The sequence below is a fragment of the Ochotona princeps genome, chromosome 5 (assembly GCF_030435755.1).
Source record: "Ochotona princeps isolate mOchPri1 chromosome 5, mOchPri1.hap1, whole genome shotgun sequence".
NCBI classification, from domain to species: domain Eukaryota; kingdom Metazoa; phylum Chordata; class Mammalia; order Lagomorpha; family Ochotonidae; genus Ochotona; species Ochotona princeps.
The window spans coordinates 24,558,677-24,567,789 of record NC_080836.1 but is presented as its reverse complement, the minus strand read 5'-3'; positions in this window follow the sequence as shown (position 1 = coordinate 24,567,789).

The following is a 9,113-nucleotide window of genomic DNA, read 5'->3' as shown; positions in this document are numbered from 1 at the left end:
TTCCCCTCACCATCAAAAATATATCAGCACTTCTGCTGAAAGTTTGCCTGTATTCAAACTCTCTGCATGAACTAATTTTAAGACCATTTGATTTCCTATGAATTTCTTAAAAGGACAACATTTGAGCTGTTGGTCACTCTGGGTTGATGACTCACTGGGAATCATTCTAGCAGAGCTGAGTGTGGAGAGCTTTTTAGTAAGACTTAGTCATTCTAACAAAGCGAAAACCACTAACTTGGCTTTTGACTCCATCTTTCCCCTACACCGCTGTGATCATTTCCCTAATTATTTCATTTCACAAAGACTAGGAAGTGCTGGATTAAAGGGGAAGGGAAAAAGGCTGAAACTGATAATTCTTCATGCAAAAGACATACTTGAGGATATGTGCCTTATCTGACGTCACCCTTGTTTTCTTTTCCTGGTGATCTTTCCATTTGAATTGTCTATCTAGCTTCCTCACTTTCTTGAACAGGTAGCAAACTGATTAGTAAGACCTTAAAAAATATATAACTCTAAAACTTTTTAAAAAATCAATGACAGCTATATATTCAGTTAATATATATTATCAATAAATTACCATTTGGTATGTAATGTTCACTTGACTACTAACATAGTTCTTGTTTTAAGTCATCGTTTCTTGCAACTTTAAATACTCTTTTACGCTATTTAATAAAGGGTTATGCAGTAGTGAGAATCTTCATTAAACTTTCAAGTGTACTTTATATACTGCCAGACAGTGACTTCCAGGCGGAGAAAACCCTATTTATTGCTGTGGAACCTTTCTCTCTTATCTTCTGAGAAACAATCAATTCCATTTATAGTCATTGTCTCTCCCATCGCCTTACCTAAACTAAGGCTTTGTGGATGTTTGAAACAGCCACCAGAGTTCATGCCAGATTCCCTCACTATTTCTAACATCAGAGATGCACTGAGCTTACTTTTCTGTGCACAGTGGAAAAAATAAAGGTAGTAATGGGATGCCTCAGCAACATAGTTGGATGATAATCTTGTGAGTAAATGTCAAATCAATAGCATTATGGTCTGCTGACATTTCTTCCCTTGTGATGCCAATAGTTAAGAATCTAAAATAGGACCAACTAATAAGCATAACCAGGAAAGCCTTGCTATTGATGTCTAACTGAGTGCCTTTGCAGACATTTAGGTCCAGGCAAAAAAAACTTACTTCCTCTACTTCTGTGGCCTTAATGACACCCTCTTACAACTAGATTCACTGTGCTTTCCATTCTTTCCTCCTCTCTAGTTTCACACTGGATTGCCTTATTATATCATTTTTACAGTCATACAAAGACACTTGCATCTCAGGAAGTGGTCGTGCCCTTGATTATTTTTAAATCACGGCTCAACAGCCTCGGTTGAAACTTTAATTTTATATATGCATAGTGGATAAAAAGAGCGGAAGGTCTTCTCAGACAATAAACATGATATGTACCACCTTTCATAGGCCATGGATGCAGCTTCCTGGGAAGCACATGAGAGGCGCTGTGCCTGCTGGCCGCTGCTGGCCATGGGACATCTCATTGACTTTGGATTAAAATTTGAAGGAAAAAAAAAAACCCTCTCTGAGTCCAAATTCTCATAAGAAATGCTGTATTTCCTAAGTGCAATCAGAACAAATAACAGTAATCTATAACTAAAAAGCTGGGAAAATAGGATAACCATTTTAGATGCTTTGAAATAGTAATATTAATTTTCTGAAATAACATTTTAATAACTAAAACCTAAAATGTATTTATTTTTAAATGATATCCAAAATTTTTGCCTATAGTGACAATTTTTAGATACGATTTTGTACTGTTGGGTTTTATTTTTTATATTCATTCTGTATAATAAGTTTGTAATAAAGAAATTTGACAATATTTGCCTCTCCCACCACATAGTAACTCTACAAGTGTTATATTTCCTCAGTACGATGCTCACCACATGGCTTAATATCCCCTAAGACTATATTTTAGTAATAAACTCATTCAATTGACAATTTTGTTGGTATATAAATACTTCCAAATGAAATTTTAAAAATAAGCCATTTTTATGGAAAACAATAAGCTGTTTTCTTCATAATATTTATTTTCTATGAATTTCTGAACACCTTTTTATGCATGCATTTCAGAATTTTGCATCAGGGACTGGCACAATGGCTCAACTGGCTAATGCTCTCTGGGGCTCAGGGGAAAAGAGGTCACTAAGTCAGCAAGATGTCCACTAACAGTCCAGGTCACTCACAGGCAAGATGGCAGCCAAGGACAGAGCCCTGGGAGTGAACCAGGGCAGGAGTCACGCCACTTCAAAGAAAGACTGATTGGCCAGGGCCATTGCACTCACCTATCCCGGCCTATGGGAGGTGTCATTCTCCTAGAAATTGGCTCCTACTTTCTCGCCTCCTGGAATTCCTGGCCTAAGGCTATCCTTCACCCAGTAAATCGGAACTACTTAGAACCCCTGCCCTACTTAGAACCCCTGTGGTCTGTCTCTCAGGAGCCAGGAGGCTGGGTGGCGGCCAGCAGGCTCATCCCCTCCGGCAATGGAGTACTAGAGGAATCTGTGGGGGAGACCCCTCCCCCCCCCCCCCCCCCCCCCCGCAATGCTCCACCTCCAAGTGCCATCATCCTGTATGGGGACCAGTTCATGTCCTGGCTGCTCCATGTCCCATCCAACTCCTGCAGCAGGTCTGGAAAAGCAGTAGAGGATGGTCCAGGGCCGTGGGGCCCTGCACCACTGTGGGAGACCTGGAAGAGGCTCCTTATTCCTGGTTTCAGATTGGCTCAGCTCCAGCAATCACAGCATTCGAGTGAACCAGCAGATGAAAGATCTTTCACTCTCTGTTCTGTAAAATCTGACTTTTCAAAAAAAAAAAAAAAATATTTCAGATACTCTGCATCTGAATAAATGCATTTTAACTCAATTTTCCATAAAATGTTGAAGTATCTCCATATTGCATTCTCAGTGCAATAGCCAGAGAGATTTTTAAAAAGAATGTCAGATCATGTCACTTCTTTGCTCAACAGTTTTCTAACTAATAGATTAATTAAGGCTATTGAATTGCCAACCTGGGCTCTATTTATCTGCACCTTGAACCCCAGGCCTTATCACCGCCCTTAGGTTCTTTCAAGAATCCCTGGCCTCCATGCTGCATAATTTGGCTGGATGTATAAATGCCAAGCACCCAGCTGGTATTTCCTGTAGGTCCCAATTAAATGATGCTGTAATACAGCCTTGCTTACCACCATATTTACAAATACAGTCAGCTCACTTGCTTCTTAACTCTTTACTGCATTCATAAATCACTATTCTATAGGGTACGTGTCAACAGGATTAGCATTCTACTAATTTATTCACTTGTGATCTTGCTTTTTACTGTTGAGTATGTACGGGGGTATAATTTGTGCTTTATTTACTGTAATATTGCCAATTGTTAAACTATTTACTGGTAGTTGCAAAGCATAATAACTGTTTATTTGAGTGAATATGAAATAATGAAGGAATGTTCTCTGAAGTATATATTGGTCATTGTAATTGTACCAGAAATGATGGCAATTACTAGAATCATAAATTCATTTCAGAAACCTCAATTATATGTACTTTCTTGTGTAAGCGTCATGAGTAAAACAATCATTTAAATTTTACTAATTCAGCTTTTATACGTTGTAATTTTCTAAATCTTTAGGTAGATCTAAGAACACTAAACAGGTCATATATATACATTTTTTTTTTTACAAATACTGAATGAAATAATGGACTTTCTCTAAATTAAAACTTTTTTTCCAGTTTCCTATCCATAGCCTTCAGTGTTTCTGCATATTATGTTTGGAATATCTACCTTGTGCTGGTCACTAGTTTGTCACTGGATATCAATACACAACTTACTATTCTTCCTACTTTTGCAATGTATATAGTTCACTGGGGAGATATCTACATAGCAAAAAACTGCCCTCAAATAATGGGGATAATAAAAAAATGGATTTAATAAAAGCATATGGTTCAAAAGCAAGAAACTAAATCTTAGAGAATGCCTTATACATACCCAAGCTCTGGAATTGGTAAAAAATTATCTAGAGAAAAAACATTATAAGCAAATATACAAAGTCCTAAAAATTACTGTGAGAACATGTGACCAATGGTATAAGATCAGAAGGTCAAGGGAAAACCAGATGAGGAAGAGGAAATGAGAAGATTGGAGAATACAGGTAGGTTTGTATTCCACACTGAAAAGCATGTCTTGATCCGAGAGTCAATGATGACAGAGCAGGAGTGCAGAGCCACACATATACTTTAGAAAGACAGTAATGTTAAATAGTCAAAGGATAGATTTTTCATGAATGATGGTCATATTAAATACTTGGGAAATTGAAATTGTACATAACTTAAGATCAGATTTTCTCCTTAGTTACATTATTCCTATTAGTCACAAATCTCTCATTATGTTCAATTCTACAAGTAACCCTCATTTGTAAATTTTCTGGCTTTTTGAAAATCACTGCCTTAATAAGTTTATCTATAAAATAGTATTAAAATCTGTTTACTTTCCACTAAAGTGTTATTGTAACTTGTAAATTATATTAACTAAATACACTAATTCCACATACATTTATTCGTCTAAATTTTTAAAACAGGTAAGAAACTACTGTTATTTTCGTTCAGAAAATTATAATGAATAAGAGTCTAATTAAACACCATTGTTTTCCACTAAAAGGGAATTGGGTGATGGGTTCAGAAACATTTATGGCATAAGTGTAGCTGATATTAGTAAGTTATTGAACAAGTTGCCAAGAATGGGATGGGGGGTGATTTGGGCAGCTACTGAATGAAGAGTATTAGCTGATGGAGCCTAAAATGCTTTGGATAGATTTCTAGATTTTGTCTGGGCAAGTCACAATATCATTTAATGAAACCTAAAATTAAGGTTGTAATATTGTACAAAGCTCAGCTGTACCTATTCTTTTTATCAAATATTTATTCAGTGCCCATTTTATATGCACTGATACTACCCTTTGTGGATAGAAAAAGAGATAACGTGCACTTCCAAAGCTTAAATCGTAATGAATATGAAAAAATAATGATGGGGCCCGGCGGCGGGGCCTGGTGGCTAAAGTCCTCGCCTTAAACGCCCAGGGATCCCATATGGGCACAGGTTCTAATCCCAGCAGCTCCACTTCCCATCCAGCTCCCTGCTTGTGGCCTGGGAAAGCAGTCGAGGACGGACCAATGCTTTGGGACCCTGCACCCATGTGGGAGACCCAGAAGGGATTCCTTGTTCCCGGCTTCAGATCGGCGCAACACCGGCCGTTGCAGCTGACTTGGGGAATGAATCATCGGACGGAAGATCTTCCGCTCTGTCTCTCCTCCTCTCTGTATATCTGACTTTGTAATAAAATAAATAAATCTTTAAAAAAAAAAGAAAGAAAAAATAATGATGGAAAACCAACTAAGAGATGGAAAACACATCATATAGCATGAGGACCAAGGAAATATAACCAGTGAAATTTCCTTAAGCTATATCATTTTTTTTAATCTGAGATAAGAAGAAAAAAGGTGAAGTGTGTTGCAGCTGACAGGATAAGTACAGGTCAAAGTAACATGTGTTGCTGAATAAGGTATTATTTTTTTCTGCTTAAATTCTTGAAAAAATTATAGCAGGAAATTAACCAATCTTCTGTATATGCTTAAAAAGCCCCTTTTATTTAAAGCCCCTTTTATGTAATGTAAAATGAATTAGTGAGTCTAGTTTTTTGTTTGTTCCATTTTGTTTTTGTTTTCTGCAGAACTTCAAAGAGCAGAAAGTGAAAGGTTGGAACAACATGGATATTAAATGGAGTGCAAACTAAATCAAAGAATTGTAATACATATTTTAGAGTTAAGATGCTGTTTTTGCAACACATCCAAAGATCACATTTTTCTGATGAGAAAATCTCAGAATGTCCTGTTTTAAAATGTGTATATGGTGGCAAGAAAAAAGATTAGGAGTCTAACCTGAAGGCTCAACTGGGGAAGAATCTGTCTTTGCTGAATGTTGACTAGGTCACTCTTCAGTTCCTGATTTTGTAGGATATTCATACAACAACTGAGACACAACTATTCTCATCAGAGCAAAAAGATGAAATGGTTTTGGGAGAGGGAGAGGGAGAGGCTGGAGGGAGGGAGATATGAAGGTGACCCAGAGAAATTTCCGATCGATCGATCAATCTATCTATTTATGATGCAATTCCATAGACTATGGGATTCCAACTGCTTTCCCGCATATTTTTACAATAGCATAGTACTTTATAAACTGTCATAAACCAATCATTCTGCTAATTCTGAGATTGTACGTATGGACAATGACAGAAGGTCCAGCATCCTATTGTCAAGATATTTTTAATAGCCTCATTGGGAGTCTATCTTTGATTTGGAAGTAGAGATGCATTCTGCATTGCATCTACACAACTGTTTAGGATAATCTCTACCACACAGTTACTACATATTCCCTTACATGGAAAGCCACAAAACAAAGTTAACAAGAAGAAAAATCTGAAATTTACAACATGCATGAAGTTAAATAACCTGTTACTCAATGAACAATGTGTCACTGAAGAAATGAAAAAGAAATTCAAAAAACCTTGTTGAAGCAAATGATGCTACTGTGTGACCTGTGAGTTAGTGAGAAAATAAGAAAAAAACCACTTTTTTAAGGAATGAAAATAAAAAAAACAAAAATGTCACAACCCATGAGATTTAGCAAAAAGAATACTGAAATTGGTATTAATCTTATATCTTGGATGAAGGTTGCCATATATCAGAGAAAATATATGATATTTGTCCTTTTGGGGTTGATTTATTTCACTGAGCCTAATAGCATCTAGTTGGGACCATCTTGTTGTACATGGCAGCATTTCATTCTCTTTAATGCCTGAGTAGTATTCCACAGTTGTACCACAGTTTCTTTATCTCCTCTTCGCATGAGCATCAAACTTGGTTCCATGTCGGGCCCGGCGCCGTGGCCTGCCGGGGTCCCTGTGATGGATGTAGGGAAACAGGAAGGTGTGAGAGACATTGCTTCCATTGCAGGCAGGGCCACGAAGGAGCCCCCCGCCGAGCAGGGCTCTGCGGGACGTTGTTTTGATCACCTGAATGCGGCCCGCTTTCCATTGCCCGACACCGGACTTCCCCACTGAGTTTTCAGTAATCTGCCTAGGCACTGTCTGCCCCTGCGGAGTTAACAGTTGACGTGTGGTATCTGTGCGAGCTTGGAAGCTGATGTTATTGATATTTGCTTCTAGCATAAAGGTTTTTACCTACTACTGCTACGGCTGCCACCATTGCTATGTTAATCAAAGGTGTCCCGTCCCCAGGTGGCCGGGGACTTGTTTACAGCCTTTCCTCTCCCATTGATGTATTAATCAAAGGTGTCCTGTCCCCAGGTGCCGGGGACTTGTTTACAGCTTTTCCTGTCCTATTGACGGTATGCTAATCAAGGGCGCTAACTTCCCAGGTGTGGGGGAAACCCATTCTTTCCCTTCTCTGATCTTTGGATCTCGCCTCCTGTTTCACATTTCCTCTCTTAGTTGATTCAAGAGGTATGAGCCTGCCTTAGGTGAGACAAATGGCAGAATTATCTTTAGCAACACCCATTTAATCATGACGTAAAAGGTCTGAGCCAAAGTTTAACTGATTCTGTATAAATAAAACGGACGGCTTTATTGCCGTGTCCACTATCTCCAAGGAATTCTGGTGGTCCGTCTCTTTCTTTGCGCCGACTCCACGCACACTTCACGGGTTTCGAACCTCGGCTGGAGCTGGACTCCTGCAGTGGCCTAGCGGCTAAAGTCCTCGCCTTGAATCTGCCCCGGGATCCCATATGGGCGCCGGTTCTAATCCCAGCAGCTCCACTTCCCATCCAGCTCCCTGCTTGTGGCCTGGGAAAGCAGTCGAGGACGGCCCAAAGCTTTGGGACACTGCACCCGCGTGGGAGACCCGGAAGAGGTTCCAGGTTCCAGGTTCCCGGCATCGGATCGGCGCAACACCGGCCGTTGCGGCTCACTTGGGGAGTGAATCATCGGACGGAAGATCTTCCTCTCTGTCTCTCCTCCTCTCTGTATATCCGGCTTTCCAATAATAATAAAATCTTAAAAAAAAAAAAAAAAAAAGTCCCATGGTGGGAGGGTTTGGGGAGGGGTGGGAGAACCCAAGTATCTATGTAACTGTGTCACATAATACAATGTAATTAATGAAGTTAAATAATAAATAATTAAAAAAAAAAAAAAGTTGGTTCCATGTCTTGGCTTTTGCATGTTGTGTGCTATAAATATAGGATTACAGGTCCCTTTCTCATATGAAGATTTCATTTCCTTTTGATATATTCCCAGATGTGGGATAACTGCATCATACAGCAGGTCAATTTTCAGTTCTCTTAGCAATCTCCATACTGATTTCGTAGTGGTTGAACTAGTCTGCACTCCACCAACAGAACATCCTGGTCTCTTCAACAAATACTACTGGGAAGACTGTTTAGCAGCCTGCAAATGTAAGAAGCAAGACCCCCATCTGTCACTTCGTGAAAAAAACATCAGCTCCAACTGGATCAGGGATCTGATTTTGCACCCAGAAACCATCAAACTATTAGCAGAAAAGATAAAAAGCAATCTGCATGAAATAGGAATTAGGAAAAACTTCTTAGAAAAGTCACTAAAAGTACAGGCACTCAAAGCCAAAATGAACAAATGGGACAACAGTCAATCTGAGAAGCTTCTATACAGCAAAGGAGATGACCAACCGAAACAAACAACTAAATAGGAGAAAATCTTTGCACGCTACACAAAAGACAGGGAACTAATATCCAGGATTTACAGAGAGCTTCAGAAAGTAAATGACAGCAAAACCATCAATCCTGTGAAGAAATGTGTAAAGAAAATGAATAGACATTTTTCAAAAAAAACAAATTCAAATGGCTAATAGACACGAAAAAATTGCTCAGCCTCCCCAGCTGTCAGGGAAATACAAATGAAAACCACATTGAATTTCCACCTAACTCCAGTGAGATTGGCCTACATTCAGAACTCTGCTAACAACACCTGCTGGTGTGTATGTGGGAAAAAAGGTCCCTTCCTACATTATACTTTTAG